This window comes from Ornithorhynchus anatinus, chromosome 20 (genome assembly GCF_004115215.2).
Source record: "Ornithorhynchus anatinus isolate Pmale09 chromosome 20, mOrnAna1.pri.v4, whole genome shotgun sequence".
Taxonomy (NCBI): domain Eukaryota; kingdom Metazoa; phylum Chordata; class Mammalia; order Monotremata; family Ornithorhynchidae; genus Ornithorhynchus; species Ornithorhynchus anatinus.
In genome coordinates, this window is record NC_041747.1 from 24435839 (window position 1) to 24451834 (window position 15996).

The 15996-nt window shown below is 48.7% G+C and overlaps 2 long non-coding RNA genes across 15 annotated transcripts; both read left to right on the forward strand.

The window, feature by feature from the left end:
• Window positions 1-946: 946 nt before the first annotated feature.
• LOC103165118 lies at window positions 947-10317 on the forward strand. 11 transcript variants are annotated; one of them, XR_005661209.1, is made up of 10 exons: window positions 948-1130; window positions 5221-5350; window positions 5624-6499; window positions 6707-7512; window positions 7678-8607; window positions 8810-8894; window positions 9030-9171; window positions 9486-9648; window positions 9810-10042; window positions 10241-10317. It is a non-coding gene; the product is annotated as an uncharacterized LOC103165118 (long non-coding RNA). The 11 variants fall into 11 exon arrangements; XR_005661208.1 differs by having other exon boundaries at window positions 7678-8366; window positions 8454-8607; window positions 9486-10042; XR_005661204.1 differs by having other exon boundaries at window positions 953-1130; window positions 6707-7069; window positions 7383-7512; window positions 9486-10042.
• Window positions 10318-11143: 826 nt separating this feature from the next.
• On the forward strand, window positions 11144-15987 carry LOC114805911. 4 transcript variants are annotated; one of them, XR_005661214.1, is made up of 4 exons: window positions 11144-11214; window positions 11383-12005; window positions 12534-12669; window positions 12902-15987. It is a non-coding gene; the product is annotated as an uncharacterized LOC114805911 (long non-coding RNA). The 4 variants fall into 4 exon arrangements; XR_003754030.2 differs by having other exon boundaries at window positions 11383-11536; window positions 11767-12669; XR_003754031.2 differs by having other exon boundaries at window positions 11383-11536; window positions 11788-12669.
• The last annotated feature ends 9 nt before the right edge of the window (window positions 15988-15996 follow it).

Below are 15996 nucleotides of genomic sequence, written 5' to 3' on the forward strand. Positions count from 1 at the left end.
GGGGAACAACCCGATGACCCTGTATCTACCCCAGCGTTTAGAACAGCGCTTAACCCATAGCAACATTAGAATTCTCATTATAAAATATAATCAATTTTATTATATTATTTAAATGTTTAGAAACCACAAAACGCCTCATAAACATCTCCATTTCTATCATCACTGCGTTTATTTGAAAAAATCGAATCGCATTTTATTAAAGAGAATTTTTAAGCGTGCTTTGGAGTCCGAGGTCATGGGTTCGAATGTCCTTTCTGCCGCTTGCTTGTCAGCCGGGGGAGGGTGGGCAAGTCACTTCACTTCTCTGGGCCTCAGTGACCTCATCTGTTAAAATGGGGAGGCCCCACGGGGGCCAACCTGATGACCCTGGATCTACCCCAGCGTTTAGAACGGGGCTTAACAAATAGCAACATTAGAATTATTATTATAAAATATGATAAATTTTATTATATTATTTAAATGTTTAGAAACCATAAAACGCCTCATAAACATCTCCATTTCTATCATCACTGCCTTTAATTGAAAAAATCGAATCGCATTTTATTAAAGCGAATTTTTAAGCGTGCTTTGGAGTCCGAGGTCATGGGTTCGAATGTCCCTTCTGCCCCTTGCTTGTCAGTGGGCAGGTCACTTCACTTCTCTGGGCCTCAGTGACCTCATCTGTTAAAATGGGGAGGCCCCACGGGGGCCAGCCTGATGACCCTGGATCTACCCCAGCGTTTAGAACAGCGCTTAACAAATAGCAACATTCTTCTTCTTCTTCTTCTTCTTCTTCTTCTTTTTCTTCGGAAAGCCACCTCCTCCCCCCAGGGCAGATGGCTACCGTTGCCCCAGAGGCTCCAAACTCCGCCTAGGGCCCCAGAAAAAAAGCCACCATTTCGAACGAATTTCTGGGCATGCGCCGCCGTTGCGAAAAGCTGAGGAGATTTGGGGCGTTTTTTTCTTTCCCGTCCTGAAAGTGGGGGGAGAAGCCGAGCGCCTCCAGTCCGCACCAATGGGCGGGAATCCCTTGGCTCCGCCCCCCGCTCGCCTCAGGCCCCGACTATAAAAGGCCGCGGCGGCGTTTCCCAGGGTGCAGTGGGCAGAGCCGAGAAGCGGAGGGCGTCCTTGAGCGGGAGGGAGAGAGCCTGGTGAGGGCAGGCCCGAGGCCGGGGGACAGGGCCAAGGACGGTGGCTAGGACAGGGGACAGGGCAAAGGACGGGGGACAGGACAGGACAGGACAGGGCGGGCGAGAGGAGAGGCGAGACGGGGGGCGGGGGGGGTGGGCAGGAGGAGGAGAGGACCGGCCGCGGGCTCCCTCAGAGCCAGTCTGAGGAGAAACTCCGACGGTTGAGGGAGAAGCTGACAGGAACTCAAAGAGAGCGGCACCTAGTCTGGGTGCCAGCCCCTCGGTGAGGTTTTCTCGCAGAGGTGAAGTGATGTGAAGGAATAATGGGGCCCCGAACGGGTCTCCTCAGAAGGGGGCTCCACTGCCCGACTCGATTTGAGGGAGTGGGGGGATGGTAAGAAAACGGAGGTAGAAAGAGCAAAATCTGAGGAAGTGAGGCCCGTTGTGGAGGGAGGGAGGGAGGCAGGCAGGGAGGGATGAACCTAGGTGGGTGGAGTTGCTTTCCTCCAGACCGCTCAGTCTGCTCCGTGGGGTCACCCGGATAGCTCTATCCTGAAGGGATTTCTTCACTTCAGAGTCACCCCGATAGCTCTATCGTGAAGGGATTTCTTCAGAGTCACCCCGATAGCTCTATCGTGAAGGGATTTCTTCACTTCAGAGTCAACCCCGATAGCTCTATCGTGAAGGGATTTCTTCAGAGTCAACCCGATAGCTCTATCGTGAAGGGATTTCTTCACTTCAGAGTCAACCCCGATAGCTCTATCCTGAAGGGATTTCTTCAGAGTCACCCCGATAGCTCTATCCTGAAGGGATTTCTTCCCTTCAGAGTCAACCCCAGTAGCTCTATCCTGAAGGGGTTTCTTCACTTCAGAGACACCCCGATAGCTCTATCCTGAAGGGATTTCTTCACTTCAGAGTCACGCCGATAGCTCTATCCTGAAGGGATTTCTTCACTTCAGAGTCACCCCGATAGCTCTATCGTGAAGGGATTTCTTCACTTCAGAGTCAACCCCGATAGCTCTATCGTGAAGGGATTTCTTCAGAGTCACCCCGATAGCTCTATTGTGAAGGGATTTCTTCACTTCAGAGTCAACCCCGATAGCTCTATCCTGAAGGGATTTCTTCCCTTCAGAGTCAACCCCAATAGCTCTATCCTGAAGGGGTTTCTTCACTTCAGAGACACCCCGATAGCTCTATCCTGAAGGGATTTCTTCACTTCAGAGTCACCCCGATAGCTCTTTCCTGAAGGGATTTCTTCCCTTCAGAGTCAACCCCGATAGCTCTTTTCTGAAGGGATTTCTTCAGAGTCACCCCGATAGCTCTATCGTGAAGGGATTTCTTCACTTCAGAGTCAACCCCGATAGCTCTATCGTGAAGGGATTTCTTCAGAGTCACCCCGATAGCTCTGTCCTAAAGGGATTTCTTCCCTTCAGAGTCAACCCCAACAGCTCTATCCTGAAGGGGTTTCTTCACTTCAGAGACACCCCGATAGCTCTATCCTGAAGGGATTTCTTCACTTCAGAGTCACCCCGATAGCTCTATCCTGAAGGGATTTCTTCCCTTCAGAGTCACCCCAATAGCTCTTTCCTGAAGGGATTTCTTCCCTTCAGAGTCAACCCCGATAGCTCTTTTCTGAAGGGATTTCTTCAGAGTCACCCCGATAGCTCTATCGTGAAGGGATTTCTTCACTTCAGAGTCACCCGATAGCTCTATCCTGAAGGGATTTCTTCATTTCAGAGTCACCCCGATAGCTCTATCCTGAAGGGATTTCTTCCCTTCAGAGTCAACCCCGATAGCTCTATCCTGAAGGGATTTCTTCAGAGTCACCCTGATAGCTCTATCCTGAAGGGATTTCTTCCCTTCAGAGTCAACCCCTATAGCTCTTTCCTGAAGGGATTTCTTCACTTCAGAGTCACCCCGATAGCTCTATCGTGAAGGGATTTCTTCAGAGTCACCCCGATAGCTCTATCGTGAAGGGATTTCTTCAGAGTCACCCCGATAGCTCTATCCTGAAGGGATTTCTTCACTTCAGAGTCACCCCGATAGCTCTTTCCTGAAGGGATTTCTTCCCTTCAGAGTCAACCCCGATAGCTCTTTCCTGAAGGGATTTCTTCCCTTCAGAGTCAACCCCGATGGCTCTTTCCTGAAGGGATTTCTTCCCTTCAGAGTCAAGCCCGATAGCTCTTTTCTGAAGGGATTTCTTCAGAGTCACTCCGATAGCTCTATCGTGAAGGGATTTCTTCACTTCAGAGTCACCCCGATAGCTCTTTCCTGAAGGGATTTCTTCCCTTCAGAGTCAACCCCGATAGCTCTTTCCTGAAGGGATTTCTTCCCTTCAGAGTCAACCCCGATAGCTCTTTTCTGAAGGGATTTCTTCACTTCAGAGTCACTCCGATAGCTCTTTCCTGAAGGGATTTCTTCCCTTCAGAGTCAACCCCAATAGCTCTATCCTGAAGGGATTTCTTCCCTTCAGAGTCAACCCCGATAGCTCTTTCCTGAAGGGATTTCTTCCCTTCAGAGTCAACCCCGATAGCTCTTTCCTGAAGGGATTTCTTCACTTCAGAGTCAACCCCAATAGCTCTATCCTGAAGGGATTTCTTCACTTCAGAGTCACCCCGGTAGCTCTATCCTGAAGGGATTTCTTCACTTCAGAGTCACCCCGATAGCTCTATCCTGAAGGGATTTCTTCACTTCAGAGTCAACGCCGATAGCTCTTTCCTGAAGGGATTTCTTCACTTCAGTGTCAACCCCAATAGCTCTATCCTGAAGGGGTTTCTTCACTTCAGAGTCAACGCCGATAGCTCTTTCCTGAAGGGATTTCTTCACTTCAGTGTCAACCCCGATAGCTCTATCCTGAAGGGATTTCTTCCCTTCAGAGTCAACCCCGATAGCTCTATCCAGGAAGGGATTTCTTCACTTCAGAGTCAACCCCAATAGCTCTATCCTGAAGGGATTTCTTCACTTCAGAGTCACCCCGATAGCTCTATCCTGAAGGGATTTCTTCACTTCAGAGTTACCCCGATAGCTCTTTCCTGAAGGGATTTCTTCCCTTCAGAGTCAACCCCAATAGCTCTATCCTGAAGGGATTTCTTCCCTTCAGAGTCAACCCCAATAGCTCTATCCTGAAGGGATTTCTTCAGAGTCACCCCGATAGCTCTATCGTGAAGGGATTTCTTCAGAGTCACCCTGATAGCTCTATCGTGAAGGGATTTCTTCACTTCAGAGTCAACCCCGATAGCTCTATCCTGAAGCGATTTCTTCAGAGTCACCCCGATAGCTCTATCCTGAAGGGATTTCTTCCCTTCAGAGTCAACCCCAATAGCTCTATCCTGAAGGGGTCTCTTCACTTCAGAGACACCCCGATAGCTCTATCCTGAAAGGATTTCTTCACTTCAGAGTTACCCCGATAGCTCTATCCTGAAGGGATTTCTTCCCTTCAGAGTCAACCCCGATAGCTCTTTCCTGAAGGGATTTCTTCACGTCAGAGTCAACCCCGATAGCTCTATCCTGAAGGGATTTCTTCCCTTCAGAGTCAACCCCGATAGCTCTATCCTGAAGGGATTTCTTCACTTCAGAGTCACCCCGTTAGCTCTTTTCTGAAGGGATTCTTCATTTCAGAGCAAATTGGGCCAGAGGAGAGGAGGAGGGCTCAGGTCAGGCTGTGGCCTTCGGGTCTGTGGGAGAAGAAAAGGGGAGGCGACTGGCTGGAGAAGCCAGCCGGTAAGGGCCTCGAGTCCCGGGCCGTGAGGATGTTCTAATCGCCTTCTATCAGACCCTCCTTGGCAAAGTGTATTTCTAGCCATTCTAACCACTCCGAATTTCGCCACAGCGATGAGCGATGGGAGTTGGGAAAACTGCCCTCGAATGGAAGTTTCCTTTCTCCATATCTATTTTGGAAGCAAAGCCAATGTCTTCATCTCCCGTGGTCCCCCTCTGCTGACTCCTGACTCTCTCCTGACTGACTCCTCCTGTTGGGCTCCTTGTCCCTAGTAGGTTTGGTTCGTTTTAAAGAGGGAGAATATAAAGGACTTGCCTGTCTCGGAGCCATATGCCTTAACGATGGCTTGGGAAAAGGAATTCCTTGCTCTACCCTCTCTGTGTTCAAACCGAGATTTAAAATTTGAAGTGGCCGCTTCACCCGCGGCTCCAGGAGATGAGGAAGAGACTCCAGTGTCCTGACCACCCCTGCCCCAACCCAGCCGGCCGGGGAGACCCCGGCTGCGGCGGCGAGGCGCCAAATGGTAGGAGAGATTCTTCGCTTGGACCGACCGAGATGGATATCGACGGGCTCTCGGGGAGAGAGAGGGCATGTTATGTGGGTGGGAGGGACTGACGGTGTCCTTGGGTACCCGGGAAATTTTGACTCGTGGACTCATCTGTCTTTTAGCTTTCTTTTTTTCCTGAAGGACAAACATTGACGAAAGCTTTAATAATGTCTGTCAGAAAGGTCAAACAAAGGCCAGAAGCCACACGGTTAAACCAGAAGCCACACTGTTACCTCTCCTACTCTGCAGTGAGGTCGAGTTACCTTTTAGACACCTCTGGGAGGGATTCGGGACAGAGAGCCGCACCAGAGAGGAAGAGGCCAAGGCAGAAGTCGACCGGGGGTGCAAGCTGACACGTGGAGACCGGTCCACCCCTGAGAGAAGATGGGAGTCGACCTGTCCGTCGGAAAAAAATAAGTATCGAGTCAGCCGCTGCCCCCCAAACCCTTGGAAACCTTTACTGCCCTTATCAAATCATTTGAATCAGGATCAGTCTCTCTCACATTTGTAGATTCCAGTTGAGAAGGGGTTGGGACTTTTCCTCCCAGAATATTTCCCCAATCCATTTTCAGGAGAAAGAACTCTGGTTAGGATGTTGCTTTTCCTGCTCAGAATCCAGTCGGGAGAGAGAAGGGGTAAGGGGAGCTTTTGATGAGGAAGAAATAAAAAAGGAAAGTCACAGAGAGATTAAAAAGAGATTTAAATTTCCCCGGGCAATTTAGCTCCTGTCCCCTTCAAAAGACAGAATAAAGCACCCTGAGATTAGGCTCCCCACTGATAGAACAGTTCACTCTCCTGACTACTGAGATTGGGATTATATTCCCTGTGAGGCTTGGATTGGATTTGGAGAGAGAGAAAAGGAAACTCTTGCACATCCTCTGAAGGTGTGTTTCTGAATGTGATCTGGAAAAGAATTCCTGCTGTAAAGCGGTGGTAGAGTCTGAATTGAAATCCAGGTGGATATTTTTCAGAGACTTCACCTACCTACTTCTGGGAGCGCCCCCGACCGGCCGGCATCCATCCGGGCAGAGAGCTGCAGCCTCAGACGTCGGCAGAAGCTGACCTGCAGGAGAGCGAGGAGGGCGAGATGAAAAGATGCTGGCAGCAGCCAAGATAGGAAACCAGGTGGGAAGTGTTTGGGGGTGGGATGAGGGCAGGCACTCGAGACCCATCTCCAGGCTGGCCAAAGGGAAGAGTGATCAAAGCAGGAAGAGATTCATTCACATGTCTTGTGGGGGGGGGGGGGGATTTTTGAGAAACGATGCTAGCCCTATTGGGCCTCACTAGTGTCCCTCTCCAGATAACTGAAGGTATTTCCTTTTTCCACCCCAGGACCGTGGCTCGGCTTCTCCAAGGATACCGGAAGAATGAAGACTGCCGTGAGAGAAGACCTTTCTTCTGGATCGAGCAGCAAGTGGTGGATGAAGGGGAAACCCTTTTGGGCCCCTACCTGATCCTTCCAGGCATATCCTAGGTCTTTGGGGCCAGGAAGATGGAGGAAAAACTAGTTTTCCTTAGGCAAAGAATCTCCGGCTTTTAATTATCGACTGCAGATCTTCACGGCCCGAAAGGTTCCAGTGGTCCGTTTGAGAAGGAAAAGGGAGGCGACTGGCTGGAAAAGTAAGAAATCATGGCCTCGACTCCCTGACAGCAAGGAGGTTTTCATCGCGTCCTCGCCAGACCCTCCTTTGCAAGGTGTATTTCTAGCCACTGCGTAATTCGCCACACCACAGGAACGGGCAGTCTAAATGAGGAAGACTGCCCTCGAATTGAAATTTCCTTACTCCATATCTATTAGGAAGCAGATCAAATGTCTGCTTCTGTGGGTCCCCCTCTCCTGACTCCTGACTTTGGGATCCTTGTCCCTAGGAGGTTTGGATCGATGGAAAGAGAGGGAATTGAAAGGACTTGCCTGTCTCAGAGCCATATGCATTAATGATGGCTTGGGAAAAGGAATTCCTTCCCGTTCCCTAGGAAAGCCCTCTTACCTCTCCATGTTCAAACCAAGGTTTGAAATTTGAAGTGCCCACTTCACCCGCGGCTCCAGGAGACGAGGAGGAGACTCCGTTGTCCTGACCACCCCCGCCCCAACCGAGGCGGCCAGGGAGATCTCGGCGGCAGCAGTGAGGCGCCAAATGGTAGGAGGAATTCTTCGCTTGGACTGACCGAGATGGTGATGGACAGGCTCTCGGGGCCAAAGAAGGCATGTTAGGCGGGTGGGAAGGATTGACTGTAACCTTGGGTACCCGGGAAATCTGATTGATTGACTCATCCAACTTTTAACTTTCTTCTTTTTCCGGAAGAAAAAGAATGAAGAAAGCTTTGTAATGTCTGTAAGAAACCCCAAACCAAGGCCAGAAGCCACTGTGTTACTTCTCCTACTGTACAGTGAGGTCGAGTTGCGTTTTAGATTCCTCTGCGAGGAATTTGGGACAGAAAACTGCACCAAAGTGGAAGAGGACAAGGCAGAAGTCGACCGGGGGCTCAGGCCAACACGTGGAGAGCGGGACACCCCTGAAAGGAGATGGGAGTCGACCTGTCCATCAGAAAAAAATAAGTATCGAATCATGAACTAATCCCTGAACTCTTCGAAACCTTTACTGCTCCTATCGGATCCTTTGAACCAGGATCAATCTCTCTCCCATTTTTAGATTCCAGATGAAAAGATGTTGGGACTTTTCCTCCCAGAATATTTCCCCAATCCATTTTCAGGAGAAAGAACTCTGGTTAGGATGTTGCTTTTCCTGCTCAGAATCCAGTCAGGGCAGAGAGGGGGAGGTATGGGGAGCTTTTAATTAGGAAGAAATAAAAAGGAAAGTCAAAGAGAGATTAAAAAGAGATTTAAATTTAAACAATAAACCACCCTAAGATTAGGCTCCCCACCAGTAGAACAGTTCACTCTCCTGACTACTGAGATTGAGATTATATTCCCTGTGAGGCTTGGATTGGATTTGGAGAGAGAGAAAAGGAAATTCTTGCACATCCTCTAAAGGTGTGTTTCTGAATGTGATCTGGAAAAGAATTCCTGCTGTACAGCGGTGGTAGAATCTGAATTGAAATCCAGGTGGATATTTTTCAGAGACTTCACCTACCTACTTCTGGGAGCGCCCCTGACCGGCAGGCATCCATCCGGGCAGAGAGCTGCAGCCTCAGACGTCGGCAGAAGCTGACCTGCAGGAGAACGAGGAGGGCGAGATGAAAAGATGCTGGCAGCAGCCAAGATAGGAAACCAGGTGGGAAGTGTTTGGAAGTGGGATGAAGGCACGCTAGACCCATCTCCAGGCCGGCCAAAGGGAAGAATGATCAAGGCAGGAAGAGATTGATGCACATGTCTTGAGGGGGGTATTTTTGAGAAACGATGCTAGCCCTATTGGGGCTCACACTACCTCTCCAGATAACTAAGGCTACTGTAGGTATTTCCTTTGTCCACCGCAGGACCGTGGCTCGGCTTCTCCAAGGATACCGGAAGAATGAAGACTGCCGTGAGAGAACACCTTTCATCTGGATCGAGCAGCAAGTGGTGGATAATGGGGAAACCCTTTTAGTCCCGTACCTATTCCCTCCAGCTGTATCCTAGGTCTCGGGGGCAGGAAGGTGGAGGAAAAACGAGTTTTTCTTAGGCAAAGAATCTCCGGCTTTTAATTATCGACTGCAGATCTTCACGGCCCGAAAGGTTCCAATGGTCCGTTTGAGAAGGAAAAGGGAGACGACTGGCTGGAAAATTAAGAAATCGTGGCCTCGACTCCCTGACAGCGAGGAGGTTTTCATCGCATCCTCGCCAGACCCTCCTTTGCAAGGTGTTTTTCTAGCCACTGCGAAATTGGCCACACCACAGGAATGGGCAGTCTAAATGAGGAAAACTGCCCTCGAATTGAAATTTCCTTACTCCATATCTATTTAGGAAGCAGATCAAATGTCTGCTTCTGTGGGTCCCCCTCTCCTGACTCCTGACTTTGGGATCCTTGTCCCTAGGAGGTTTGGATCGATGGAAAGAGAGGGAATTAAAAGAACTTGCCTGTCTCAGAGCCATATGCATTAATGATGGCTTGGGAAAAGGAATTCCTTCCCGTTCCCTAGGAAAGCCCTCTTACCTCTCCATGTTCAACCCAAGGTTTGAAATTTGAAGTGCCCACTTCCCCCGCGGTTTGAAATTTGAAGTGCCCACTTCACCCGCATGCTCCAGGAGACGAGGAGGAGACTCCACTGTCCTGACCACCCCCGCCCCAACCGAGGCGGCCAGGGAGATCCCGGCGGCAGCGGTGAGGCGCCAAATGGTAGGAGAAATTCTTCGCTTGGATTGACCGAGATGGTGATCGACAGGGTCTCGGGGACCAAGAAGGCAAGTTAGGTGGGTGGGAAGGATTGACTGTAACCTTGGGTACCCGGGAAATCTGAATGACTCGTCCAACTTTTAACTTTCTTCTTTTTCTGGAAGAAAGAAAATGAAGAAAGCTTTGTAATGTCTGTAAGAAACCCCAAACAAAGGCCAGAAGCCACTGTGTTACTTCTCCTGCTGTACTGTGAGGTCGAGTTGCGTTTTAGAGCACCCCCGACCTGCAGGCATCCATCCAGGCAGCTGCAGCCTCAGACGTCGGCAGAGGCTGACCTAGAGGAGAGCGAGGAGGGCGAGAAGAAAAGATGCTGGCAGCAGCCAAGATAGGAAACCAGGTGGGAAGTGTTTGGGGGTGGGATGAGGGAACTCGAGACCCATCTCCAGGCCAGTGAAAGGGAAGACTGATCAAGGCAGGAAGAGATTCATTCACATGTCATGAGGGATTTTTGAGAAATGATGCTAGCTCTATTGGGGCTCACACTACCTCTCCACATAACTGAGGCTACTGTAGGTAATTCCTTTGTCCACCGCAGGACCGTGGCTCGGCTTCTCCAAGGATACCGGAAGAATGAAGATTGTCATGAGAGAAGACTTTTCATCTGGATCAAGCGGCAAGTGGTGGATAATGGGGAAACCCTTTTAGTCCCGTACCTATTCCCTCCAGCTGTATCCTAGGCCTTGGGGGCAGGAAGGTGGAGAAAAACGAGTTTTCCTTAGGCAAAGAATCTCCTGCTTTTATTTATCGGCTTAAGTTCTTCACGGCCTGGAAGGAGCCTATGCGGGTAACAAAGGATAATTTTCTTTTGGTAGAACCTCTCTAATTTGCTTTCCTAAGGACTTCAAAGGCTTTCAAAGAAAATACATGAGGAGCGAAAGGAGAGATCTGCTGTATGGCGAAGCATCTCCTGTGCGTTAGTCCACCCTGTGTCTCCAAGGCCTTTCACTGGAGAACAAATAGGAAGTAATTGAGGTGTCGGAGGAGAAAGTTTTTGCTTCATGCCCAAATTCTTCAGATTTCATTTGCCTACCCTAGGTCATCAGCGCTTTCCAAAGAATGTCTGTGGGGAAATGGGAGAAATTTACTTCAAGCGAATACTCTCCAATTTTGCATTTCATTTCATTACTCATTTGAAAATTGTATTTCTCACCCCACCACAGGAATGGGCAATCTAGGTTGGGAAAACTGCCCTTGAGTGGAAATGTCCTTCCTTCATATCTATTCATGAAGCAAATCAAATGTCTTCTTCCATGGGTCCCCCTTTCCTGACTCCTGACATTGGGATCCTTGTCCTTAGGTGGTTTGGGTCGATTTAAAGAGAGAATTTCAATGACTTACCTGTGTCGGAGCCCCACACGTTAATTGCAGCTCACGCTACCTCTACGGGTTACAAGGCTAATGAAGGTATTTTCTCTTCTCCCCTCCCCCCGCCCCCCAGGACCTCAGCCTGATTTCCAAACCTCCGATTGGCTCGGCTCCTCCGAGGATACCGGAAGATTGAAGACCTTTGTGAGAGAAGACCTTTGATCTGGATCGGGCAGCCAGTGGTGGATAAAGGGGAAACCCTTTTCGGCCCCTAGCTGACCCCTCCAACTGTCTCCCGGGTCTTTGGGGCCAGGAAGGAATTCCTTGGTCCTCCTTCGGAAAGCCATCTCATCTCTCTGTGTTCAAACCAAGGTTTGAAATTTGAAGTGCCCACTTCACCCGTGGCTGCAGGAGAGGAGGGAAGGAAGCAACCGAGGAGGAAGCAGGAGACTCGAATGTCCTGACCACCCCAGTACCAACCAAGCCAGCCAGGGAGATCCCGGCGGCAGCGGTGAGGCCCAGAATGGTAGGCGAAATTCTTCGCTTGGAGTGAGTGAGATGGTTCTCACCGGGCTCTCATGTTATGTGGCTGGGAGGGATTGACGGTGCCATTGGGTCCCCGGGAAATTTGATTGACTCATCCAACTTGGAGCTTTCTTTTTTCCCTGGATGACAAAAACTGAAGACAGCTTTGTAATCTCTGTAAAGCAATCCCAAAGAAAGGCCAGAAGCCTCTGTGTGACTTCTATTCTGCAGTGAGGTCGAGTTGCCTTTTAGATACCTGTGGGAGGGATTCGGTACGGAGAGCTACACCAAAGAGGAAGAGGACCAGGGAGAAGTCGACTGGGGGCTCAAGCCAAAACGTGGAGACCGGACCACCCCTGAGAGAAGATGGGAGTCGACGTGTCCCTCAGAAAAAAATAAGTATCGAATCAGCCACTAACCCCCAAACACTTGGAAGCATTTACTGCCCGTATCACATTATTTGAATCAGGGTCAGTCTCTCTCACATTTTTAGATTCCAGATGACAAGGTGTTTGGACTTTTCCTCCCAGAATATTTCCCCAATCCATTTTCAGGAGAAAGAACTCTGGTTAGGAGGTTGTTTTTCCTGCTCAGAATCAGTCAGGTGAGAGAGAGGAGGTACGGGGAGCTTTTAATTAGGAAGAAATGATAGGGAAAGTCAAAGAGAAATTAAAAAGAGAGTACCGGTAGGATGCTTAAAAGGAGATAAACAGCCTGACACTTGACTGTAAATTTCCCAGGGAAATTTACCACCTGCCCCTTCAAAAGAAGGAATGAAACACCCTAAGCCGAGGCTCCCCGCCATTAGAGCAGTTCACTCTCCTGACTACTGGGATTGGGATTATATTCCATGTGAGGCTTGGATTAGTTTTCAGGAGAGATCAAAGGAAATTCTTGCACATCCCCTAAGGGTGTGTTTCTGAAGGTGATCTGGAAGTGAATTCCCTCTGTAAAGAGGTGGTAGAGTCCAGGTTCTAACCCAGGTGGATATTTTTCAGAGACTTCACCTACCCAATTCTGGGAGTGCCCCTGACAGGCAAACAATTCCCCAGAGCTCCAGTCCCAGATGTGAGCAGAAGCTGAGATACAGGAGAGCGAGGAGGGCTAGATGAAAAGATGCTGGCAGCAGCCAAGGTAGGAAACGTGGTGGGAAGTGTTTGTGGGTGGGATGAGGGAACTACAGACCCATCTCCACGCTGGCCAAAGGGAAGAGTGATCTCAGCATCGGGGCAGGGTGAGCTTCATGCCCAGGTGTTGAGGGAGGGATTTTTGACCAACGACGCTAGCCTGATGGCGGCTCACGCACGCCACCCCTACGGATAACTTAGGCTAATGAAGGTATTTCCCCCCCCTCCCTCCCCCCCAGGACCGCGGCCTCATTACCAGACCTCCTACCTCCGATTGGCTCGGCTTCTCCGAGGATACCGGAAGAATGAAGACTGTCTTGAGAGAAGACCTTCCATCTGGATCAGGCGGCAAGTGGTGGATAAAGGGGAAACCCTTTTAGGTCCCTAGCTGACCCCTCCAGCTGTATCCCAGGTCTCTGGGGCCAGGAAGTTGGAGGAAAAAAATAGATTCCTTCAGGCAAAGAATCTCCTGCTTTTATTTATCCACTTAAGGTCTTCACGGCCTGAAAGGAGCCTATGGGGGTAAAACAGGAGAATTTTCTTTGAGGCAAAAACTCTCAGGGTTATTTGATATGCTAAGGATTTAGAGGCTTTCAAAGAAAATACATGAGGAGCGAGAGGAGAGCTCTCCTCTATGGCGAAGCATCTCCCGTGCCTTAGTCCAACTCATGTCTCCAAGGCCTTTTCTTGGAGAACACAGAGAGAGTTATTGAGGTTCAGCGGAGAAAGTTTTTGCTTCCTGCACAAATTTTCCTAGGTCATCAAGGCCTTCAAAAGAATGTTTGAGGTGAAAAGGGAGAAGTTTGCTTCAAGCGAATACTCTCCAGGTTTTCTTTCTCTATCGAAGGTCTTCAAGGCCTCAAAAGAGAATATTTGAGTGAAGAAGAGGAAATTTGCTTGGTACAAAGAAATCTGCTCTCCCTACTCCCGGTCTTCAAGGCCTAAAAAGGCAATCTATGGAGTTCCAAAAAAAAACAAAACAAAAGGAGGATTTTGCTTCGTGCAAAACCTCCCTGCTTCTCTGTCCACCTAAGGTCTTCAAGGCCTCCAAAGATATTATTTGGGGGGTAAATGGAGAAATGGGCGTCTTGCAGGTCCATCTGCTGTCCATTACTCCACCTCAGGCCTTCAAGGCCTCTGAACTGAGAATGAATGAGAAACTCTTGGAGGCGGAGGAGGGGAAATTTGCTTCATGCAAAAATCTCCAGATTATATCTCTCTCTCGAAGGTCTTCAGGGCCAGAAAAGAGAATATTTAAGGTCCAAAAGGAGAAAATCGCCTCATGTTAATCCCTGGCTTTCCGATCCCCACTGAAGGTCTTCAAGGCCTCCAATGAGGGTATTTGAGGTGAAAAAGGAGGAAGTGAGTTTCATTGATGCAGTTCCCCGTGTATGTTTCTCTGGGGTCTTCAAGGCTTCCAAAGAGAATATTTCAAGGAAAAAGGAGACATTTGCGTCATGCAAACAATTTCCTGCTTCCAGGTCCCTCCCTCAGGTTTTCAAGGCCCCCAAATGTATACCATTTAAAAAGAGAGAGTTTGGCTTCATGCCAAAACCTTCCAGCTCATTTGTCCCCCCTGAGGTCGACCAGGCCTTCAAAGATAACGTATGCAGTGAAAAATGATCAACAGGCTTCCTGCAAACTATCTCCCTCTTTTCTTTCCACAAGGCCTTCCCGGCCTGGCAACAGAATGATTTAGGTGAAAAGGGAGAAATTTGCTTCATGCAGTAGATGCATCTGCCGTTCATTACGCCATCTGAAGGCTTTAAGGCTGTTGAACTGAGAATGAATAGAGAGGAGTTGAGTTGGAAAAGGAATGCATCTCCAGGCCTTCCAAGTAAATATTTGAGGTGAACAAGGAGAAGCAAACTCTAGTTTTGGTTCCTCTAAGGTCTTCAAGGCCTCCAAAGAGAACACTTGAGGTGAAAAGGGAGAAATTTGTTTCATTCCAAACTGCCTCTTGCCTTCTTTCTCTAAGGTCTCCAAGACCTGAGAAGATAGTATATGGCATAGAAAAAGGAGAATTTTGCTTCCGGCAAAATCTGTTAGGCGTATTGGTCAATCTAAGGTCTTCAAGACCCTCAAAGAGAATATAAGAGGCTTCCTGCAAAAAAACCTCCAGGTTTCCTATCACCGGGCATTGCCGGAGAATGATTTAGGTGAACAAAGGGAGAAATCTGCTTTATGCAGATACACTTCCTGTGCATTACTCCAGCTCAGGCCTTCAAGGCCCTTTACTTGGGAATGAATGGAGAAATTTTGAGGGGAAAAAGGAGAAATTTGCCTCATGCAAACTTTGTACAGCTTGGATTTCTCTTCCTGAAGGTCTTCACGGCCTCAAAAGAGAATATTTGAGATGGGAAAGGAGAGGTTTGCTTCGTGCACACAATGTCCATCTCTTAAGTCTTTTTCTCCGGTGTTGAAGGCCATAAAAGAGAATGTTTGCGGTGACAATGGAGAAATTTGCTTTATGCATACAATCTCCAACTTTGATTCATCTGAGGTCTTCAAGGCCTCAAGAGAAAATGTGTAAGGCTTAAACGGAAAACTATGCTTTGCGAAGACTATCTCCCGCAGTCCTTTGGCTACCTGAAGTATCCTAGACCTGAAAAGAGAATCTTTGAGGTGGAAAAGGAGAAGTTTGCTTCACGCAAACAATCTCCTACTTGAATTTCTCTACCCAAGGTCTTCAAGGCCTCACGAGAGACCATTGACGGTGAAAAGGGAGAAATAGGTTTCATGCAAAAACCAGCTCCTACTTTTCCTTCTCTCCCTGAAGTCTTTCAGACCAGAAAAGGGAATAGTTGAGATTTAGAACAACAGGAGAAATTCGCCTCATTCAAGCCACCTCCCAATTTCATTTCTTTACCTAAGGTCTTCAAGGCCTGAAGGGAGAATATGTGTGACAAGTCCAAAAAGGACAAGTTTTCTTCCTGCAAACCATGTCCTGCTTTGTTTTCTCTGCCTAAAGGCCAGAAGGAGTAACGTATGGGATTAAGAAAGGATAAATTTGCCTCCTCCAAAAACTCACCTCATCATTTATTCACCTAAGTTCTTCAAGACCTGAAGGGAAAATACCTGAACTGGAAAAGGAGACATTTGCTTCATGCGGAAACATCTCCCGTGCTTTGTTGCACATGAGGCTTTTAAGGCCTTTTACAAGACAATAAGTAGAGAACATTGGTGGCGAAAAGGAGAAATGTGCCTCATGCCAAAGAAATCTGCTCCATTTCTCTGCCCAAGGTCTTCATGGACCTGAAATGAGAATCTTTGAGATGAGAAAGGAGAAGTTTGCTTCATGCAGAAACCTCTCCTGTTCATTAGAGGCCTTCAT